The following is a 24,828-nucleotide window of genomic DNA, read 5'->3' as shown; positions in this document are numbered from 1 at the left end:
ACTATTACCAGCATCAGATTGTTCCTTCTTTTTGTTTAGTTCTAGTTTTCCATTTCAAAATGCTTTATTAGTAACCAAGCTTTAATTAATTGCATATGCATTTCCCCAGTTTCCAGGAAAAGCCTAACGTCAGCATTATATGTATCAGAAGCATGTAAACATTTTCCAAATCCTATCTTTGCTCCTACATCCTCATCCCACAAAACATCTACATACTCACACAAAACAACATAAAAGCATCCCACAGCTAATAAATTCACATTTACTCAACTTCAGGAGTACCAAGCATTCATCATATTCACTGATCCAAAAACATCAAAGAGGGCACTCCTTTTTTGCATTATCAAGCAGTTTGAACTTAGTTTACCTTCCCAGCTTGTAGAAAACAACTCAATTATAAATAAAAGGGAGCTCATGTATTTTGCTGTAAAATCCTTTCCAGGTCATGAGAACAGAAAAAGCTCAATGATGAGTCCTGGCCTGCCACCAGCATGTTTACTGTCAGGTTCTGGCAGGTCTGCACTACTCACAGTCAATCTTCCTCAAACTGAAATCCTGACATGTCAGATACGCTATTTATACAAGGGAAGGCTATTGGTTTTACTTTCTGCTTGATATACATCCTCATACAGCTGAACTCCAGATTCCTGAGCCCTCATTCCTGTTCCTGGTCTGGCTTTTTGCTCTCCTGCTCTAGACATCTGCCTTGTAACCTGGATTCCTCTTACTTGGTCCTTTGGACTGATACATCCCTGGCTTCCTTCAATGACTGACCTTCACTCTCAGAAACCGCGGTGCCTTACCCTGGGCTCCATTTCTCATGACATGTTATACAACCTTCTATAGGTTCACTATTATCCTCTCAACATTGATTTAGCATATGCAAGTATTAATGTGCTTGTTGTTTTTATTCTGTAGTTGCATCATTGTTATTATTTGTTTAATTTTCTAATTAACTCTTTACACTCAAAATTTCAGGTAAAATACATGCTTCAGTCAAGGAATTTCTTGGCATTTTATAAGATTCAAAATACTGCACTAAATGCATTAGTAACTTAAATGAGTCTGTGAATTACCCTTCAAAAAACAACTGCAGGGTTGGACATGACAGAAATAAAAAGTCTGAATATTACTTTAAGTGCAAGACAGACACAAAACCATAGATAGTGCAGAAGAAAAGTTTAGCGCAGGCACAGATTCATCAGTATATTGGGCTTGATTCAGTTGCTTCAATATCGGTCACCTAGTGATATTTTAGATGCCAAAGTGTGCAAGACCTCTAAGTAAGATTAGCAAATACAACACAGGACATACAGGAGACCCATGCTCTTCTGGACTAGCAGTTGAAGGCAAAGCAGGACATACTACAGCTTCTCAGATGGCCCTAGATGCCTACATTTAGGCAACTGTTATGTCCCAGATCGAGCATCGCAGTACTGGATGGAATAAAAATAAGCAGGTCGTACTGACTGGGAAAACTGATTCAGTGCTCCTGTCAGTGAGGCCATACAGCAATTTATCTCAGTGTCCATAGTCCCAGCATATCTAAACCGGGTAACGGCCCCATTTAATTTTACATACTCATGTTATTTAATTGCCCCAGCTTGCCAGCTTACATTTGTTTTCTGCATCCACAAAATAATAAGCTGGTGAGAATAAAACTTATTTGCCATTTATTATAAATCTACTGAACAGTTATAAAAGTCAAAATAATTACAGTGAGATAAAAGCACTATAAATAGATAAGCATATACAGTTTGCATAACCACTTTGACTGAGGTAAGAGCAGCAGGAATTCACTTGCGGCTGTATTTATTGACTCTCAATTTATTTACAATATTTAGGGTTCTGTCTCGACTTACAGAAAATGTCTTTTCTAAGGAGTGCAAATACCTGTCTGCATGCAACAGGCTGTCACATGGTTTCACCAGCAGGTTCGGTCATGCTGTTATATTCAGGATCACCGTTGGCACCAGTTTGCAAGCTTCATGCTACTTTTGAATAACCTACACACAGGGCTGGGAGTTTTTTAATATTTGTAGAATAACTTGTGTTTTGGTTTGACTCGACTCCAGTTTCAGCTTGCACATGTCTGGCTTTGCAAAAACCTGATGTCTGAATTCAAATCGAATTATTAGGTGATCTTCTAGTTGTAAAATTATTTAGAGCCTTAAGCCATGCTTTGTCTTTTGTTGTATTAGGAACATGAAAATCATTTACTAGGTATTTAGTTTGCATAATTAATATAAACCATTTGCTCCAAATTTTAGTGAAGTTGGAACTATTTTGCTGATATGTAGTGCCTTCAGGAGAAAGGGCAGGGTTTGTTAGCTAAATCTGAAGTACTTAAAACCTCTGATGTAGCATCACACATAAAGGAATCAGGGACACAATTCACAGATACCATGCCTAAAAATTACTAATAATACTCAGATACCTCTTTTGAAATTTATTTTTTCCTGCCAATTTCTTTTTCTGTTCATTGAATGAATTCAGAGGAGACAGACTCTGCAAAGTTTGCTGTACAATCTCTTCCTAAGGAGATTAGGATGCTTACCTTTGCATTAGATAAATTCTATATTATACATATATTATGCATAGATTCGGAAGTATTTCAAATGTCTAAATATAGTTTGAGCATGCTGTATTTTTAGAGTTATGATTAATATTCTGCAAGAAAATTATTTGTGAAATTCATAATTTAAGGAGATCTTTTTCCATTATACCATGAAACAGCAATATTTTAAGATGGCATTTAATTTACATAAAATACTTTAAAGACATAATTAATTCCAGCAAAGGATATTAAGTGCTTTGAAGTTTCAAAAAAAACCCTAGGTTATATAATATTACTTTGTTCCTATTTTACAGTTGAGGAATGTGTAATATTTGAAAGTTGACCCTTGTTTCTGGTTGTTCAGCTGGAAAGATTTCTTTTATTGTCGTTTTCTAATGAAATGATGTACAACTACCACTCAACCTGAAGTAAAAAGGGCAAATAAATTGCTCCTTTCAAATTCAGGCCTAAAAGTCTCCCAATTTAGAACACTGAAATCTTTACCTCTCTGAAAGAGTAGGCCTATTCATCTTGAGATACTTTGAGGACAGCTACTCACCAAGTACATTCTTTCCTTTTTTTTTTTTTTTTTTTTTTTTTTTTTTTTTTTTTTTTTTTTTAAGCTGGCCAACTAGAGGTCACTTTTCAGAAATTTGACCTTAGCCTGCACTAAGTTGGAAAGATAAAATCACCTTTTTTTTTTTAAGCTAGATTCTATTTAACACCTGATTTGTATAAATTAGTAGCTTTTATAAAATTGGAAAGCATTTTCAGTATCAAACTGAAATCTATTGCTTTGCTCAGTTTGCTCGCTTCTCAATAGCAATACTGATTTTGGTGTTAACATTAACATGTTAACATGGGAGTTGGACTCAACAATCCTTATGGGTCCCTTCCAACTTGAGATATTCTGTGAGTCTATGATATTTCAGCATTGCTTGCCTAATCATACATTGTGAGAAGTCATGCAGTTCTGTTCCATGAAAAGAATTTTGTTCCCAGAATGTGCCAAGGGTGCTACTGTATTTCATCTGCCTCTCTGGCCATGTCTTTAAAACATCTGAGGGAACTGGGCTTACTTTCCTCTGATTTTGAAGTAAGACGAGTCCATCTGAGATAGGAAGCTGAATAGACCCCACTCCTATATGCCTCAGAAAAAATCTTCTCTACTCCATTGAAGATGCAGAAAGCAAAGCAAGGGCACTGCAAATAGTATTACCAGAAGACCAAGTTTACTTTTTAGGTTTACATCATCTGGCCATGTTATAATCACCCATTGTAGTTTCAGTTTATATCTCGCACAAATCTGTCTTCATGTCACATTTACTAAAAAAATTTAAAAAAAAAATAAGGCAATAAATGAAATGGACTATAAAAAGATTAATTATACTGCAAGAATGAATGATGGCAAGTTAAATTTGCTGAGTACATTTTGCTAATCATTTTAAAAAGCATTTTAGAGATTTTTAAGTGAGATATTTTTAAGTATCTATTACTTACAAATACAGCTACATCAGATGCAACATTAACAACACTGGAACTGAAAGAATGCATCCAACCACCTACCTCTTCATCCACTGGAAAAAAATCCATCAGTTCTTTTCTGAGACACTCCACAAGTATCTCAGTTTTTTTCAGTTTTACTAGAAAGTAACCAATCCATGCTCTTCACAGGCAGAAGTCTCTGTAATACACTGCATGCCATATTTTGTCACGCTCAACGAACTAAAGCTGAGACTGCCAGAAGACAATGGCTACACTAATGTACTACTTCAGTCTGATTTCTTCTCATGAACTAGCAATACCATTCTCTAGTCCAAATAAAGATGTCCAGTCCCCATGTTTTTTGTACCTTGTCTTTTCTTCAAAGCAGTTCTTTTGCAAGGACATTTCATCCTCTGGCATGTTTGTTTCAGCTGAAAAAATGGCTTCTTGTTGCCTCAAAGCTGCTTGGTTTTACTCTAGGTGGAAACCACTGTTTTCGTACTTACACACATACTCCACAGATGGTTTTTAAACTTGCTGTGCACACTTTTTGAACCAATTTTACTCTTAAACACTTACTTACATAGTAAGTTTTGCTTATTTCTTCTACTCTATAAACTTTTGTCTGATTATCATTAGCCCCCTCCATATCTCTAACAGAAATGTGATTTCTCCACGTTAAAGCTTTGTCAGCATAGTCATGGAAAGGGAATCCACTGCTACAAACACAGTTACTTACACTGCCTTGATCACAACCAAAGATCACCACTTACAATGGGAAAGCACAACTTTTCCTTTTTTTTTTTTAATTAAGCATTTACCTTCACACTCCAGCAATACAAGCCAGAACCTGTGGTCTTTTTCCTTACACTGTATGACAAACATACCTAAATTCAGAAACGTTTCCAAATGAAGAGCTACACGCCTTACATTCAGATTTAGAACTCGTAAGTTCTCACACTTCTAGCACTAGAGTTAAAGAATGTCCTAATTAGCTATAACAATAAATACGCAAATAAATGAAACTTTTTTTACTTTGAATTCATTTATAAATATACAGAAAGTGAAACTCAAGTTTGTTTTTTATTTTTTAAAGGGAGTTGCCAGCATTACACCCACAGTAGAAATACTTATTAACACAGTGCAACAGTCCCATCTCCTCAGGTAACTGATAGTGTCATATCTGGTTCACTGGAAAAGAAAAAGCAGCAGCATAAAATATAAAAAGGCAATTTCGGAAATTGATGTGATGCCAAGCTATTAAGTATTATCAAATAGATGTCTTCTCAGCTTCAACATACCAACTATATGAGACTGCTTTAATCCATACCTATAAAAATAACCGCCCCCGACCACAAAGATTAACACCGTTTCCTGCCTCTCCATACTGGCTACAAAATATTTTGATTGCACTTGTGTCCAGATCTAAAGCAACTAAAGAAAAAGCTTGTCAGTATGGAATTTTAGAAAGCTGATGTCAATGTCATACTTCGTACTTCCATTTTCCCAAACTACTCCAGCCTGTTTCAGTTATGCTTATCAACTGGGGGGAAAAAGAAAAAAAAAACAAACCCTGAAGAGAATTACTTAGAGAAAAAAAAATCATATCTCATCTCATTATGATAATACATTAACTGCAAAAGTAGGTCATGCCATTAATTCACTTTGTTTATGTACATTTCCTTGGTTATTTTTCTTCTGGAACACAAGGTGTATTATTAACTAATTCATAATATCAAACAATAACTTACATTCAACCACATTACTTAGCTTTGAGCCAATTCTAGAAAACACTAATAGCACACCAATTGAAGATCTTAAAAACAAAACAAAAACCTCCAAAGCTTTAGTGGAAATGCGTGCCAATTTAGAGCAAGGCTGAAAGAAAGGTATACTTTTATTTTTCTACCCGCCCTCTCCCCCCCTGCCCCGCCCCATTTCAGTGCTGGCCCATGATCCTGCAAAGCAAGGAACCAGCAAAACAACAAATGTCTCCTCCCAACGTGGGACTTGACTCTTCCTCCGCTCCAGTTTCATGGTTTGTGAATTCTTTGGCCCTGTGTCCATTTTCTCCCATCTACATAAATTTCTAATGAAGTCAGCAATACTGGCAACACCCATGGTAGTGCTCTAGCAAGGACACTGATCTTCCTAGCTTTGGGGGACAGCAGTTACAGAGTTTGTGGCAGAGTTGGGGTTGTTTATCTCATTGCTTTGAGGAATACTTAGGCATGGAAATCAGTTCAGAAATCTCCCAATGGTAAAAAGCCTGATGTCTAAGCACATTTTTTTCTAGGAAATAAAAAAGTTTGCTGAAATGAAAAGTTTAATTTTTCAAAACAAGTTAAATTCATTTTATACTCTTTTCTGCCTCTTGTTTGGAAATACAGCAATTTGACCACAAGAGAAAGAATTTTTAAAGCATAAATTATTCCTAAGTGTTCCCATAAAAGTTGGGAAAGAAAAGAAATAACATCTTACTATGCCAACATTCACAAATGTCATTTTTCTTTTTAAATGATACACCCTAATATTAATTCATCAACATAATAAACATTTTTTACTTTTGTCCTACATATGCATATTTCTTTATATGTGCTTTATAGTTTCCCCCGCCCTACTCTATTAAGAAGTGCCACGTAGCAATCAGGGAATTTCTATACTTCCAGGAGATGACATGATCTCGAGAAGTTCAAATAAATACAATTAGCTTATCCGGATGTTAATCTTACCAGCTGCTTTTCTGTCTGACATAACATATGGGAAGGAATGACATGGTTATTTGTGGACATAAATAATTTGCTTAATTTTATTCATTTTACTGGACCATAAGCTTGATGATATCCCAATGCTTTATTTAAATAATAAAACATTTCGGTCAGGAGGAGACAAACCAGCCTCCTATGGCTACTTTTAGGTAGAATTATTAGTAGTTTTATCAGTATCATTAGAACCTACTTTATGGCAGCACTTGGAGCCCCAGCGAGGACTTACCCAGCTCCTGAGGGATCAGGCAAAAAGATCTGGTCCTCTCTCAAAAAGTTTACAGTGGTGTCAGTGGAAATCCTAAGTAATCTGCTACAGATTGGGAATTAATACACTGCCTATTTCACTGCCCGTAGTCTTTATCTCTGATGCAAGCTTCATAGTGCTCTAAGCCCAGCCGTTTTCATGCGAGCATTAAATGACATCTGAAACAGCATCAACTGACCACTCATATGAGGTCAAAATTGCACCCAGCAATTCTCCCCTCCCAGGAGGGGAGAAAAGGTCTCTTTCACGTTCTCCAATTAGGACATAAAGAACTATGAAACTGCTCAGTAACAACAACCCAGCAACTGAACGGGGCCCTAATCCAAGCCTTAATTCCGGCATTTTGGGCTATGTTGGATGAGGGCCCAAAAAGTAGCAAACAACGAATTGTTACATTTTCATTTGTTGTTTTCCCAGTTTAAAAGCCTGTGCAGTATGGGAGTTTCTCCTATCCCCAAATTACAGCCTGGAGGTTAGGGAATATTTCCAAATTATGGATGTGCTTTATATGCAAGGTAAGCATTAGTAAGGATAGTATTTTTATTGCACGATTGCTGACTATGATTAGCATTAGCTACACACACCACGATGAACAGATCAGCATCATGCTAGAAACCCTCCCATCGTTAATACATACATTATGATTTTACAGACAATAGGGGGAAAAAAAACAACCTATGTGGCACACCTGGTCTCTGGATAATGTTGCAGACCTTTGGCTTGCGTAAATTATTCCACTGAAGTAATGGAACCACTGTAATTCACACCAGATTAAGATCCGTCCCAAGATCTGCCTCTTCCAAACAGAAATGTCATGACAGTAAGTCAAATGATCTGATTTGACAGTGCATTTTTTCATGTATTAGTTACCCGAGTGTGACATTGCAATCAAAGGAAAAATATACTGCAAAATTATTCGGTGTTGAAAAATAAGCCCAAAGGATTCACTACAGATGTGACCAGTTTCACTGCTGCTCAACTAAGCCTTTCAGAAAAGTCCTGGGTGGGAGCTGGCTTCAAACACAGCATCTAGAAAATCAGGAAACCCAGTTTGGTGTTGGGTTTTTTTTGGGGGGGTGGAGGGGTGGGAGTGTTGGGGTTTTAGTGTGGGGTTTGGGTTTTGGGGTTTTTTTTAAGGCAATAAGGTCAGGAGACAACTCCTCTCCAGTAGGAGCATCTTGTTCCAATCTCCCTGATTAATGTGCATTGAGAGTCCCATTTTTATATCTCCATCTACCCTAGCACATCAGTAGCCAACAATCGTCAGGTTAATCTGGTGCAAAGAATAATGTTACTGTATTTTCTCTTATCAAAGTCAGAAGAATAGTAGTCTAGAAAGAACCAGGGAGACAGAACCAGGACTGAAATGGGATATCACACCATTCTCTCCCCTAAATTAATAACCTACCACTCATTCCAATCACATTATAATGTTATATTATCACAATTCAAATATAGCCTTTGACAGAAGTTTATTTACTGGAAAATTTCTACCAAGGGACAGTGGCTGAGAACGTAAGTTTTAAACAATTTTGTCTAAGTAAACCGAGCTAATCCTAAACTGCCAGTTCGATCTCAAAAAGTTAAATGTAGCCTATTCCCTTGTCCATTGCATAGATGAATGAAAGCAGACCCCTCCATTAATTGGTTTTTTAGTCCTAGCTATGCTGGGAGAAGGTTTTGCACTTGAGGTCTGAGACTCAGAGCACACAGGGAAACGTCTGCAGCGAGTATCGATGACCTTTTGCAACCACATTCTGGTTTAGAAACAGGACTTCTCAAATGTCCCAGCGTGTTCAGTTCTGGGGGTTTGGTCCAGATCCAAAACTCTGGGCTTGTTTAATAAGAAGATTCCAGGCAGTCCACAGCTGACCCTGGCCAGTTGCACTGGAGCTCCAGCTTGCTGACGTGGAGGAGGAATACTGCGCAGGGACTGAGTAGGTCCAGATGCTGCTTCTCTCTTTAGAAAGGAAATTATCGTCTATAGAAGAGGAGCTTGGCACAGCCAGCTTTCTAAGCTAGGAAATTTCATGATCTGTTGGAATATATTAACATGTACATTTTTAACTCCAACAGAGACATAGCTTGTTTCTGGAACAAATGTTTGATAGGGGCCGAGTTGCCGGGCCTAAGGGAATGCGAGGGGCTGGATGATTTCATTTCCCCTCAACTAAGGCAGTTGGCAAACGTGGGTATGGTTTGCTGCTTTTTTGCTTTTATTGTTATGAATTGTGTGGATAATTGATGGCAGGTTGCCTAGAGCCTGGGATAGGCCTCCTTCATGAAAGCTGAAGTAAATAAACGGTGGCTTGCCTTTATTTCACTGGTTCTGTGCTGATTTCAGAAATAACAAAGACCCACTTAGCGTTTAAAGTTACCAGCCTAAACAAACGGAGCAGGCTCGTTACACACAGCAGCAGCCTGGATGTCACCCTTGGATCAGTAACTGCTCCTGGGTCTCAGCACCAAGTCCAGGCACAACCTCTTCAGGTGAAAGAGATTTTGATTTCCAAGCAATTTTCCTAAGATCATTCCCAAGCTCTGAACTTACACTACATACTGCAGACCAGAGGAGAAATAAATAAAACATGTGAACCTCCTGAAAGCGACATTAAAAAAAAAAAAAAAAAAAAAGCATGTTTTGGTCCTCATTTTCTCAGCCAAAATGTTTCTTGTACAAATAAACCTGTTAATATCGCGTTCAAATAAAGTGTTTATCATCTCAGTGATACACAAAATCTGCACAGGTGTCTCTCCCTCAAGCTATTTCAATGCCTACTGCATGAAAAGTATTTCCACTACATGTAAAATATCTAAGGTTGCTAGTTCAGTGCTGAGTCGTACAAGTATCAAACGTAGTTAAGTTTCCACTTCACAATCAGCTTAGTTGTGAGAATAAAATTCCACTGTTTGAAACATTCATCTGAAATTAATCACTTTGTTTACTTTCATGCTATTCTATCAGGGATAACAAGAAAAATGGACACGTTTATTCAACTTTTCCAACGTAGAAATCAACTCAGAATCATAATTAGGACCGTTGCTCAGTCATCAGTTTTCTAATTGTTTGTTTCACCAATGGGAATTGGTATATATTAAATAAACCAATTCTCCCTTTTTACCCTCAAAGTAATTCACCCACAATGAAAAGAATTTTGGAGCAAATGAGAAATTAAGAATACGGGAACTCCCGGTTTGAACCAGTGCCGGAAAGCAACCACCAGAGACAGAGCCGAGGCCAGGTGGGGTGCAAGGAAGGAGCAGGAACACAATGGTCGCTGTTCGTCTTGCTCGGAGCAAGAAAAACCGGCATGTGAAATGAAGAAATTCAATGTCTTAGTCAAATAAAAGTGAATTCCCTGCCCAAAACTCACCCTAAGAAGGGGGCAGCTCAGCAGCAGGGCTGTCCAGTTAAATGCAAGTCCAAATCCTGTTCCACTGCCTTAAGTAAACGTCACATTGCCAGCATGAAGTTCCCTCCATCATCCTACTCATACTTTGGAGTGAAACTGCACCTTCTGAAGTCTCCTAATGCCTGCTCTTAACTGAGGGCTGAGTAACAGGCTCATGATCGAGCCTGGAGCAGGCAGGAGATGTTTATAAATACACAGCCATGAATTTCTTGATTGACTGAACTAAAAATATCAAAGAGTAAATTCATTTTGTGCTAAAATTTCCTATAATCGGGAAATGAACATTATTGTAAAGGTATTAAAGAGTGACATAAAGCCATTCCTATTGTTCAATAATATTGTTTCTAGCCAAAATATGGAAACAGCCAACCTCACAGCAGTGCTGATACAGTTGATGTGTTTCTTTCATGGCGTAGATTTGAGGGAAGACACAGCGGAGGGCATACCTAACCATACATTTCCCATAAATATCTATATAATTTCAAGTGAACTGCACTGTAAGCTCTATAAAATCCCTCTATGCAGTATATTTTCTATGCACACCTCATTGTTATGGTTGGCTGGATTTAGGTAATTATGTACAGTTTGAGGTCAATGTGGAAAACAGGCCTCATTCATTACTGGCAAGCTCTCTCCAAAAAGAATACACCCTGAGGAGCCCAGAGATCAGGCACTGAGGCAGAAGAGCCAACTGGTAAGGTACAAAGCCTATGATTGCTTCATTCAGAACATAATTACTCTTCAGAATATCCCAAGCGCAATAAATTAAATCCCAGATGTACATCTGGTAACAAACAATGAAAGAACAGAATAGCATCCATGTAAATCATCTCTCTGGTAACAGAAGCATCTTCTTCCAAATAGGACAGCATACAAAAACCTGTAAGAGTCTTTTGCAAGACATCCTCTGGCAGCTGAGCTATACAATTAAACGTTCCTGACATGAAACAGGTGTCTAGAGCACACTGTGAAATACCCTTATCCAGAAGGTGGTCACTGTGTGAATGAATGTGTAGGGAGGGCCTTCCCTACTGAGTGTTCCCCGTCAGTATCCGAAGGGAATATTCAGAACCAGCAGACAGCTGGAAATAGATGTCTCATCACTCTATGTTTCCATTCCCCTACCTATGAGCAGTGCAACATCCTTAACGCATGAAGAACTTAGGCGTAATGCATTGGTATGTAGACTGTTTTGGAAGGGGATGCCATTTTACTATGATGTGGCAATATGATACTTTCAAAATAATCCAGAAATAAAATCCATTTCAAAGTCCACATAATACAGGAATATTAAAATATGATTAATGAGACACTTTAATAGATCTTGAGAAAAATTTCTCTTCAACTTTCTATTTCCTGTTTTAAATCTCTATCAGTGCTTGAAGAACAAAAACGTTACTGCTGCCTTGAAATTTTAGCGCCAAGTCGCACAGATCAGAAGAGCTTGTAATACTGACTCTGAGGTGCATTGCACAGGAGCTAGACTATGCTTCACATAGGCTCCAAGACTTGCTTTAGAAACTTATTCCCTTTGAATCAGACCTCAAGCACCTGAAGTCCTGGTATTATCTTTTTCAATATTAATTTCTTAGGAACATAGGTAACACCTTAAACTAAGTGGAAAAGCTTCCTACACAATCAACAACTGATTAATTTCAGATAATTGCTGGACTATTCACATGTTATAAAAATAGAGAATTCAAACGCACGACTAAGAGAATACTCTATAAAAATAGAGAATTCAAACGCACGACTGAGAGAATACTTTATCAAAAAAGCAAAGTCAGTTTGGATCAAAGGGAGTTGTAATATGTTTAAGTTTTTTCTACTCTCTGTTCTGTTCTTCTTAATATTCTTATGCAGCCTGTAACATATATACTAGCCTGTTCAAGGCTTCACCAAATCTTTCCTTTTTACTAGATAAGGCATGTTCATGCCCAGACCAAACACTGCACGTTAATGTACACACTAGTGACATTTTTTTTCTGCAGAAAGTTTCTCTGAGTAAGCACCATCTAAAGCGCCAGTGCAACATATGACTTGAGCTTTAATCACATGACACACCAGAAACTTCACAGGCCACGAAAACCTGAATTTTGCAAGCATGTTAGACTCTTCATAATACAGCAGTGAGTGTATTAACACAGGTGCTGGAAAACTCATTATGCATTTAGTTGGACTGAAAGAAAAACATTGCCCTTCAGGCACTTTGCGTGAAGACAATTCCATTTCCAACACCAGAGCTGTCTGGTAGCAGGCTCCTACATGTTTCCCACAGGACAGGAAAAAAAAAAAAAAAAAAGACCCAAGAAAACCAGCATAAGCTAGAACAGAGGGAAAAGGCATTTTGAAGAAAACTTTTGTGTTTGTCGGTAGTGCATCTATCAGTAGGGTTAATGGCTAAATCTGCAAGTTCTCCAAGCCCCAAATCTACTACCGGGCTACAAAAATATATAGCAGAGCTATACATGAAGATTGGCACACGCCTACATCACCCTTAGGAACAGGGGATATGTTTACTTCATTAAGACTTGAAAGAAACATTTCAGATGCCTGAAGAGATTGTGCTGCATTGCACAAAAAAATATAATTGCTATAGTTGTATACCATCTGTAGTGACCTACAGGTTACACAGCAGTTGCTTTTTCTTTTTAATATCTGTATTCCTGAAAAATTGACTTTGCTACTCCTAAGCAAACTGAAGACAGCAGTTTTCCAGTGTGACAAAGGCTATTGTCAGCCAGAACCATATGCAATTTCTTTTATTAAACTTGCCTTAACCACAGTTGCGTGATGCCATTTGTTGTTGTCTTCTCAGAGCAAGGCTAGCGGTCCTAGCAGCACTGCTTTTACGGGACACACGAAGGGGCAAGAGAAGCTTCTCCTGCATTAACTCTGAAATCATTTTCCAAATCCCCATCTTCCTTATGCTAGATAACTCTCGGGGGAAGAAAAGAAAAGAAAAAAACCAACCCACCCCGTCCCACTGCAAAACCCCAACAAAACCCACACCACCACCACCCCTGGAAAAAAACTCATCTTCTACCTACTGAGACAAGTACTAAGAGAACCAGACTTAAGCAAGTTCTAGCCTCAAACTTCACAGTTTGTTAGGTATCAAAGGAGCTCATAATATTAGCTATTTGTTTTGCCTGACTATGACAAAATGTCCTAAAGCTAGCTCTGCCATTTTAATAAGCAGTTATAAATCAATGTTATCTGCAAACGTAGGAGCATCAGTGTCCTGGTATTTACATTTCATTGTGAACTGCATTACATCGTATAAACAAATGACTTCAAAAATTCTAAGTCTTGCAGACTTCAAGGAGGAATTTCAGTCTTTCAGCCTCCTCCAGGGAGGAGATTAAAAAAAAAAAAAAAAAGAGAGCACTCACACATGCAAGAATAAGATGGAGAGTGAATTTAGCCATCTTACAAAGAAATAAAATCCAATTCAGGGGAAAAAAAAAGTCATTCTGATTTCTGTTTTTTTCATGACCAGAAGTATAAGCTGGTAGTTCTAACAAACAATCACTGGAAACTAGTTTTAGTAAAAGTATAGCCTTTTGCTAAACCAGCCCCAAACCTATGGTTTAATGCCAGAAGATGAACCACTCTATTAATCCTAACCAGATTCAGTTTTATTTGATTATACTGGGAGATAATAGGGATCCATTAAAACCATACCTTTTTTCCTTCTGTGAGGGTGGAAACAAAAGGACAAACTGGAAAATGGACTTTACACGTGGGCTCAAGACAGCCTATACTTATACTGTAATTCATTATAACAACTGCTGCACAGTGTCTCAGCTCTCCGAGAGCAAAGCCCTTAAGTAACTATTTGATGAAGCTATACACTCCTGGATCTTAAGACTTTCCCAGCTAATTTGAGTATCAGTTGGTGGCTAGTAAATCTAGATAACATACTATCCAACAGCACATGCTTTCATTTCAACTCATTGTCTTTCAGCCCACAGACCAGCTTTATCTCAAAAGCATTGATGTATTTTCAGCTATTTTTTCAGACTCATGTTTTTCAGAAGTTTAAACATTTAACCTATGGGATAAGCAGTCTTTTTTTTTTTTTTTTTTTTTAAAAAAAAGGCAGCACAAAGCAGAATGGAATGTCTTACTCCTTTCCTTTTCTCAAGAGAACTCTACTCGCCCAGTAGTCCCAGTGAAGCAGTTGGGGCTTTGAAAGCAGGGACATTTGATGCAGACATGAAGAAAAGCAGCAGGATCTTGCTCTCTTGTGTGGCATTTTGAAATCGTGTGTCATGAATTGCTCAGTTGTGATTCCTGACCCAGTAAAGAAAGGCAGGGAACTATCACACCAGAAAGTTTCTTCTCATGGCATTGAGTCAAGACTCACTGACATTTATAGGACTTGGAGTAAACCACAGCTATGTCCTATTAGAAAACAGGACTGTAGAAGCCTCCCCTTTCCACGTGCAGTCATGTTCCCCCCTAGTACCATCCCTCCAGCCGAGGGCTCCTGAAGCATTCTTCCAGGCAGAGCTACGGATTAGGATGTTACACACACCAAACGTTAAGTCACTATCCAGTTTAGGCATGCTTAATTCTACCCCAAAGTTAAGTCTTTACTGAACATTTTGTAGCTTTACATAAAATTTACCAGGAGTTTGTCTACCGTATTAAGCACACGGATCATCTTTAGCATGCCAAAAGCCTTAAGTTGCTTGTTCTTCGGCACCAAGATCCTTCAATGACCTTTTTTGCATCGGATTTGAGCACAGAGCAAACTCAAACCAGAGCCACTGAGATTCTCCTGGTTCCCCCTGAAACCAGAAATTGGGCTGTGTTTGTGGGTTGTTTGCTCGTGACTGGAAGCAACTGTCAGTCAAAATTATATGAACTTGGGCAGAAAGATAGCAAAACTTAACATGGTGGTCGATTACAAAAAGTTTGCATACCTCTAATACTCCAGTGATAAAAGATTGAAAAAACACTGGTCATATGAAAATAACCTCTATGTGCACTTAATTTTTTTTTTTTCCAATATAACTGATAAAAGATTTCTAAGATAACTACTTTTTTATTACAAGTATCTCTCTGCTACATCATTTTTCCTAATTAATTCTTAATGCAGATGAATAGATCCTGATGTTTGTTGCCCTCTTTCAAATGAAAAACTGAAATAATTGAAGTCTTCATTTATTAAGGTAGTTAGGCAAACATAACTAGGTACCAGTCATCTCATTACAAGAAATAAGGCTATTCATGTGCTCCAAGTTAGGTTCTAAAGTACTCTCCTGAATGGGAGATTTAAATCACCAAATATTTACTTTCTGTGTTCATTACATTCAAACACAAACAAAATAAACTGCCTATCTTGCACAGTGCCTGCAAAATAGACAAATTCCATCCTGCAGAGGTTTCCTAGGAAACCAAGGAAGGCTCAAAGAAACAGAGAACAGCTGGAAAAAGAAAAAAAAAAAAACCAAAAAAAAACCCAAAAAAACCCACCCCAAAGAACTAAGTGCTCCATATCCTCAATTTTAAAACCATTAGAAAGACATCACTAATAAAAATTAGAGCAGTGCAATTCACACTGGTTGGCCCTGGCATTCTTCATAAGGGCAAACATGCACAGCCTGAAGAGATCAAGATTTAACTCCTCTCTCCCCATCATCCCACCCTGCCCCCAAAAAACCTAAAGAAAAAAAAAACACCAAGAAGTGTGAACATTTTGATACCATGTGGTAAAGCTGCAAAGTTTTGGTCTGTACACTAAAAGGATGGCCAACCCCCCAGAGAGGGGTGCTTACTGAAACCTTACAGCAAGGAACAGTTTGTGATTCACTGTCTAGAGATTTCTTTGCTGAGGAGCTGGATTCCACTTCTGAAACTAGTCAACTATTCAACATGAAAATCCACGCAGTTCAAGAAATATATTATTAGCATGATGACTCAGTACGTATATTACAGTAGTACCCTAAGGCTTCATTTGAGATCAAGGATGCTTTGTGCCCAGCACTGCACAAATTCATAGGAAGGTCCTGCACTTAACGGTAACAACATAAAATCAAAGCATGCCCAAGCTACTCAATCTCGGTATCCAGGTTTAGATAAAATTTTCTATCGCTACAGCAAACGTTTCAACCAGGGGGGGAAAAAAAAAAGAAAAACAGGTAAAGGACAATTTGTCTAACCTCAGTCCTAATTTTTGAACTAGGCTTCCAGCACTCTTCCAGTCATTAGTATAATTCCAATATTAAGTGCTGTCACAGCAGCCATACTGTTGTGTTGGCTCTTCCTTCCTCACATGGCTCCATTTCCCATGTTCTGCTTTGCTTGTTGCCAGGCTTGATGTCTCTTACATCAGGTTCTTCCCTTCCTTTGTTGCCAATGCATGTTCCAGTATTTTCTGACTCTTGCCAAAGCAAGCATTTAAACATCTGGAAATCATCCTCCATTACTTTCACCAGCAAGATGTGTCTGCTTCGCAATGTAGTTCCCATACAGTAGGAATGTCTGATGTCTTAAGACATCACACTTTATATATATATATATAAAAAATGCACTACATATATTTAACGCATTATATATTACACTATTCTAAAACTTAACATGCAGTAAGTTACAAACACACATTAATTTCTTTTAAAGATTTAAGCATGTATACTGGTAGGTTTACAGCCCAAAACATTCCTGATTTGAGAGAGTTCTAAATCAAAGATATTTAAAATAAATATGGAGAAATACATTGTATTCAAAATTGTGTTATTTTTCTAGTGCATGCAATTTGGTCTGTACTTTTTCACTAAGTTCACTTTTTCACTAATTCACTAATTTTTTTCCACTAAGATTTCCTGAAAAAAAAAAGCCTTTAATGGACGAAATGAGATTTCGGGATGTAAAACTGGGAGTCTTTTGTATGATCTGCCTTTAATGATGACATCAAAGTGCTATGATTTGAATACTGGGTCTATGAAAGTCTTAAGCGTCTTCAGAAGTTGATTTAGTTGACAGGTTTCTATGGACCTGGTCACAGCTACCACAGAGAATGCTCTCCTTTCTTGACCTTAACTTCTTGTGCAAAGCATCACTACCATTGGGACTAGGATACATGTGAAGATAAGTGACATTAAAGTATATTCTTATTTTCTGATGGGAAGAGGAATTTCAGGAAACCTCCAGAAGTCTTAGAGGAGGAGTGAGATTACCCAGGTACTCAATGATATCTTTCCTACCAGGAGGCTCATCATTAACGTAAATGAGAAAGGCAAAGATAGATCATACTTTATTAAAAAAGGAATACATGTTTATTGAGTACATCACTTGTTAACAATAATTGTAATTCATTATTCAGGTAACAATGTTCATAAATCTGGGTAATTTGATTTCCCTAAAATAGCACTGATGGCTTAAAGATGGCTAAATTGTCCCTACGCCTAATAAACCTAATCATATATCCTAGTCTAAAGGAAGTTCCTCTTGCCAGTGAGATTTCAATTATTTATCTCAGCAATGTGCCATGGGATGCTGTTACCCAGCCACTGAACATGTGAGGTTCAGTACTCGGAAAACGTAAGGCACTGCAGCTGAGGGAAAGAACCACTTTAAGATAGACAGAAAATGAGACAAAAATAATTATCGTAGGATAGCAATCACTACAGTATTACATCACATCTTCATTACATCAAAAGATTTGGTAGAACCCTGTAAAGAAAATATTTAAGAAAAGCTGAGTGGAAAACAGGCAATCAAGAGAGCACAGCTTCTGTTCACTGTTTCTGCTTTAATTTTTCCCTTTAATATTTTTCTCTTGGCCTATTGGGATATTTAACCAGACAAGAGACATGAGACCTCAGACTGGTAAGTGATTTAAAATAAAAAAAATAAATTAAAAAAAATATATATATCAATCAAGGTCTTCTGAGATCTCTGGGAGAGAGAGGACTGCTGTAAACAAAGCTCTCAGCATAACCTCTGAGGTTACCTGTAGTAATACAGCTATCCAGGGACAGGTGACAGGAGTTCTCTGCAAATGAGGAACAGTTTCTTCCTGGCTTTTAGCCTGTAATTTCATTACCATTTTAACGTGCAGTATTAATCTTCGAGCAATTGGGCCGGGACAGACTCATGATGATACCTTTTATCTCCCTTAATCTCTTCCTGCACTACACTGTCATTGTGCCTTTAATCCTTCACTTGAGATGGGCAGCTTGCTGAAGGATGATGGCAAGCATTTCATGACCGAAGAGTATTTGGAGAAGATATTGTATGGACCTTCTCAGCCAGGCATCTACTGCACAGCAGGGAACAGGCCTCAGTGAGACAGTTTATTCTTCTGTTCCTACTCTAAATGAGTTCATGTCCAAAATTCTGAATTCCTGCCAGCAATATCAGAGTAGCTGCTTATGTTTCTATTCAGCCACATTATCCAAAGAACAGGGGCACAGAGATTCAAATTAATTCTTTAGTCCTCCCATGCTACCATTACATAGTCCAAAGGCTATAAATGAAAATTAGTGAAGGCACAAAACACCGTGGCAGGTTTTCAGCATAAAAACAACTCTATTATATCATTCTCCCAACTGTACTGTTTACACAAAGCTGCAGAAAAATACAAATTCTCCAAAACTCCCATCACATTTCAGCTGGCAGCAGCATGGCCAAGGAACAACCTTAGACCAGCTCTCCAAAGACAAGACCTGCCTTCAGCAGCTAATAAAAACTGAATCCCAAGGGTCTGCATGAATAGAGGTTCCCTGTACAGAGAGCATCCCACTGCTGGCCCTCTGACAATCATTCTTAGTCTTCGTGCTTATATAACACATGACCTTTCCGCAGCAAACACGGGTGGGATAGTAGAATAATGGAATTGCTTCTCACTACAAGAATAAAAGACAGCACAGCAGGCTATGAAAAATGTACGTTGCTTACTCAGGAAAGATAATTGTAAGTAATGGTTTGGATATTTTAATTACCACAGCACCGAGGGCTTATCAGCATCCAAAGCTTCCTGCATGCTATTGTTTTCATAACCATAAATCAACCTATAAAACAAGAATTTACATTAACAAATTGTTGTGTCGCTTCCTATAGACAGTATCACTGTTCTATCCTTTCTGGTAGTTCAGCAACGGCACTAACTCTTCAAATTTCTTGGAATTTAAGTCAGGAAAAGCATAAATCACAGAACATAATCTGTGACAAAAACTGTGGAAAAAAGGTATAATTCGTACACACATAATGTATGGATTACATTAAAGATGTAAACAGTACACAATGTCACCTCTGAGGTACCTCTCATCTTCAAAGTGTTACGTGACTTAAAAGCCATTTTTCTCCAGCTTGAAAGTACCTGATTTCTTGAATAACTGAAGGACACTTACTTTATACTACTGAAAGAAAACATTTTCTTCATTCCCTTCCCATTATACTTTGAATTAACGCATCAGACGTTCCAGTTCAAATCATACCTGACCTTCTGCACACGACAGTCTCACCAGGGCTTTCAAAGGGCAATTTAACAGGGTGGGTCTGTTGCAGTTTGAGATTTCAGGCAGCGAATGCAACAATCTTTCCTCGTGCTCTGAAAGTTCAAACTCCAAGAAGCCTTTGTCAAAAACTGAAATTCCAAGTTAATCTGATTAATTTATTCATTTTACACTAAAGGATACTTGTTTTTGCCCTGTGCGTTAGATTAAGAATAAGTTCTTTTGTCTATAAAATAAGTTGAAGTGCAAGTCTCTTCACTGACCCAACTGAGAATCCATTGGATTGGCACTTTGATTTATTCTTTCTAAGAATTTTTGAGAAAAAAATTTGTATCATCAGGACCTTACACACAAAAATGTGCAGGGCCACAAAGACAAACATGGGTGAAACAATCAGTGTACATATAAGGATAGATCACATGCCTCCAGTTGGAATTTCGACTATTTTTTATTATTACTGTATTATTTTTTGGCATGGAGTTCGTTGCCTTTCTCTGTATATGGAAAAATAGTTGCACACAAGCCATGAACATCTGCTCGGGTTTTTTAAAGGATCATAGTGTTGCATGAAGGTCTGCCTTCGGAGTTTCTGCTTCCCCACACGTACACACAAGAATCCCTGTGTTTCTTTTCTCACAAAACACCAAAAACCAAGTAATGTGGTGAGTTGGCCAGTTCTAATTCTCACCACAGAAAAAATCATATAACATCCAGTTAACCCAGATAAAAATAGTAAATACTACATAAACACCAGGTGCTGTTCCTAAGCAGGGTTTTCCTAGGTAAATTTATAATAAATTGAGCGGTTTGGTGGACATTTATTTTTTCTGAAAACTTCTAGAGAGTTAACAAATTGGAAAATACTTATTTTTATGTTAATATACATTATTGTTAAACAGGACCAGTCCTGCAATGTTTTACATGAACAAATCAACCCGATAGAATGTTATCATATTGAAACAAATTGCAAAGATGAAAATACTTCACCAAGAAATGAAGTGTGAGCGTGCCAAAAACGTGAATGAGAGCATGAAATGACCATTTGGTTTCTATGGCAATAATCTATATTTGTAAACATTGTGGCAAAAAAAATGCCTCTACTAACAACCACAACACGCAATTATTCTTCAACCACGAAGTATTTTCTAAAAAAAAAAAAACCACCCCCAAAAAAAAACAAGCTAATGTGGCTAGCTTAACGTGACCCTCAGTTTTATGTATTCCATAATTCTGAGCAGAAGTTTACTCAGTCTGAGCAGGAGGAATCTTCTTGAGGACTCTTCTTGTAGAAATTTCTGCGTAGAGTCTCCTTCCCACACTTTTACAGGCAGGGGAGCCAACCACAAATATTAAGAAGTTATGAGTCAGTCCCCAAAGAACTGTGACTTTTTTTTTTTAATAAATAATGGATTTTCATTTTCTGTTTGTTTAGAGCTATAATCACTTCTATTTTCAAGTTATTTACTATTATTAGACCCGCAAACATAGATACCTATGCGTACAGACACACACGTGCACACTTTCTTATTTAGAAAGTAGAGGTACACATAGAAGTGAATGATCTTGGGATCTGGAACTTGGGGGGGGGGGGGGGGGGGGGGGGGGGATGAGCTCTAGAGAAATTTTTTTTTAGAATTAGCAAGACAGAGATTTTTTTTTTCCCCCCCTTTCATATCATTCTCCTTAGGAGCTTTGAAGACTCTTTACAAAGATGAAAGACCCATAAAAACCAAAGAAGCATCTGGCATGAATGCTCAATAATTCTCTTACCTCCTACAGCGGACTTTCCCTTGCCATCATATTCCCAACACCCGTCCCAGCAAGGACACTGTGCAACATAGTAACCTCTTTTCTCCCTAAAGATAACGTCTCTAATATCAGTGAGGGGATAATGGATGTATTTAATAGCCCGTATTCAACCAGCTCAGCTGTTTCTGTCTCCATTAAGGCTAGTCCATTCTCTTCTCTTCTTTGCATGGTTTCCAGACAAAGTGAAAGACCTCAAGAATTCAAAGAAGTCAGAGGATCATGAATTCAAATGACATGACTGTTGTTTGGTTTTGCTTGCTCACACTGTGGAACAAGGCAAATTAGATACTTTTAAATCAATACCAGGGCTAGTATTGATCTCAGCTGAAGTAGGGCTGACACCACAAGAGTGGAACAGGGAAAGATAAATCACCACAAAATTCACAGACAAGGGTGTGTTGCAGAAACTGATGAGAACCTAAAGGCAAGTATGGGATTGCAGTGAGAAATATGGAAGATAGTGGCAACAGACCATCACTGCCATGTCCACATGGAATTTGCACAGACAAATCCTCTTGAAGGAGGCGATTACCACAATTTCAGCTCTGATTCAAGTTTACCAAGAGATTTTCCACTGAAGGTGTATTTCTAGTTTTCTTAAATAACTTTTTTGAAGAAAGCAATCACATTTACACTCACAAGTGGATGGGAAAGGATCCCAGAAGCATGCACTGCTTCTGCTAGTAGTTTCCTCTATCCTGAGTCCTAAGGAAAGAGGAAAGATTATACAGTGTGTGAAAATCCCTGCACCAAAGGTTCAGGGCTTCCAGGTATTCAGTGTGTAAGCAGCACATAATTTCAGCCATCTTCTGGGCACTTTTTGGCCCTACTGCATTTCTGAACCAGTCTGGGCCCCTACACAGAAATTAAAACCAGGATCTTTCAGTCTTTCTAGGATTTTGCAGTGCTGACTTTATTCCTAATTATACAGTGTGTGAAAATCCCTGCACCAAAGGTTCAGGGCTTCCAGGTATTCAGTGTGTAAGCAGCACATAATTTCAGCCATCTTCTGGGCACTTTTTGGCCCTACTGCATTTCTGAACCAGTCTGGGCCCCTACACAGAAATTAAAACCAGGATCTTTCAGTCTTTCTAGGATTTTGCAGTGCTGACTTTATTCCTAAATAACTTTTAAATAGGCATATAAAACAGCCAGTCTCCCCCAGCCAGTCTCAATTTTGACCAATTTTGCTGCACTAGGTTTGAAAGTGTCTGTTTTTCACATTTTTACGTGCATTTTAAGTGTGTGTACTATATAGCACTACCAGCCAAGTGTTCTTGAGCAAAACAGATCAATCTACAATGGTTCCAAAAGAAAAAAATGAATATAGAAACTGGCATTACTTGAAAGAACAGCAATAGTAAGTGCCAAAAAAAAAAAAAAATTGTTAAGCAGTATGTTTGGTTTAAAGTATTACAGTTCTTTTATTAAAATTTTTTAAACCCATTTTACCTGCTTTATTATATTCAACTTATCTATCAATATCACTCACATTCATCATGATAAATTCTGTAACACACTTCTGCAAAAGCTATTTCTTTCTTCTACTGTGGTTGAGGTTGACAACCAATATTTAATCCTTCTCATTTTTTCTAGGATTGGCATGAAAAATGACTGGTAAAACAGTCTTACATACTTTCTGAAAGTCTGATAGCTTTTTCTAATCTAAGCTTCCTGAAGTGCCTTCCTTGCCTCCCCAGATACCTCCAATATTTGTTTACCATAGCACCTATATTCAGGTGGCACATTTGACCAACTGAATGAGGAAAAGTGAAGCAGCTGTATAGACAAAATCACCTGCAGTACAGTACAATGTACACTGATCTTAGACCTCCGCACAAGAAAGTGCCAGAACCAAGACAAACTAAGGGTAAAACCCTCCCCATTCTGCAGCATTTGTGGGCTTCAGTCAGGAACTCAATCAAAACCCTTGTTTACGCAATTAAACCAGACCAATGTGTAGTATGTAGCACCCTTCTTCCTCACTGTGCACTATCCCTCACAACACACTCAAACAGCTTTGGGGTTTTTTGTTTTTATTTTTAATATAATGAACACTGGAGAAGCAGCTTCCTCATATGTATGGTAGACAAAAGCTATTACATTCTGAAACAGGAAGATGAATAACTGAAGTAAGTGCAAACAGATGTCATTAATTTATTACAATGTATTTTGCTCTCTGACTTACCACGTACCTCTGAGTTTCCTCAGCCATCAACATATGGGAAGTACATCCCAGAAGGTGTTGCTACAGTACTGGCTCATCCTATAATTTCCACAATAGCAACGAACTAGTAAATGACACGTAATAACTTAACCCCACAGAAATCTCACCTAAAAGTCCCCTTTTTTTTTTTTTTTAACAGGCAAAAAAAAGCTATCATTTTTACTAAACAGGTACCAAAAAATGAAGTCAACATTTTCACAAATGTTTTCTTTGTTTTAATATGTATCTGAAAAATGTATAATATCTGTCTCCCTTTATGGCAAGTATATGAATTATACTCTCAAGATTATACAAAGTGCCCCCTCTATGGGACTTCTTACACAGCTGTGCATAGTCAGAAGAGTCTCATTTTGCTTTGTAGAACAAAAGTTTCAGAACTATTGCACTGTTTTATTCATCAGGCTTTGACTCCTCCTCACTTGTGCAATGCAGCGTATTACCAGAGAAGTTGAGTTATACGCAAAATTAAACTCTTGAAAATACACAATAACATAACTGCAAATTGCATTGTAGGGTAACGTACTAGTCCCTTTGTTGGGCATTATTTGGAAAAGAAGCCAGTGTTAACCCATGAGAAGCTTAGGAAGCACGTTCAGGAGTACAATAGCTACAGACTGTCCCACAACCAGTCTGCTCATATTTCAGGAAACCAACATACAGCACGACATCCATCCAGGCTGATGAAAGAGTACAGACACTACGCGTTCCCCTGACCATCAATCTCCCTCTTGCAGGCGTTTAAATGATATTAAATAAAAGCGGATATAATGCGGCCTAAGAACGTTCAGGTTACACGGGTCAGGTACGCAGCTTGCCAGCCCTCAGAGAGCTTGCCGC

General features: G+C 38.0%; 1 protein-coding gene across 1 annotated transcript in view; it reads right to left on the bottom strand.

Moving 5' to 3' along the window:
- The window catches only part of COL5A2 (collagen type V alpha 2 chain), a 113,571-nt gene that overhangs the window by 87,501 nt on the left and 1,242 nt on the right, over nt 1–24,828 (bottom strand). The gene's annotated exons all lie outside the window — the stretch shown is intronic.

Source organism: Aptenodytes forsteri, unplaced genomic scaffold, assembly GCF_000699145.1.
Source record: "Aptenodytes forsteri isolate BGI_AS27 unplaced genomic scaffold, ASM69914v1 Scaffold318, whole genome shotgun sequence".
NCBI lineage: Eukaryota > Metazoa > Chordata > Aves > Sphenisciformes > Spheniscidae > Aptenodytes > Aptenodytes forsteri.
The sequence above is the reverse complement of the archived record's forward strand: the minus strand, read 5'-3'. Positions and strand labels throughout refer to the sequence as shown.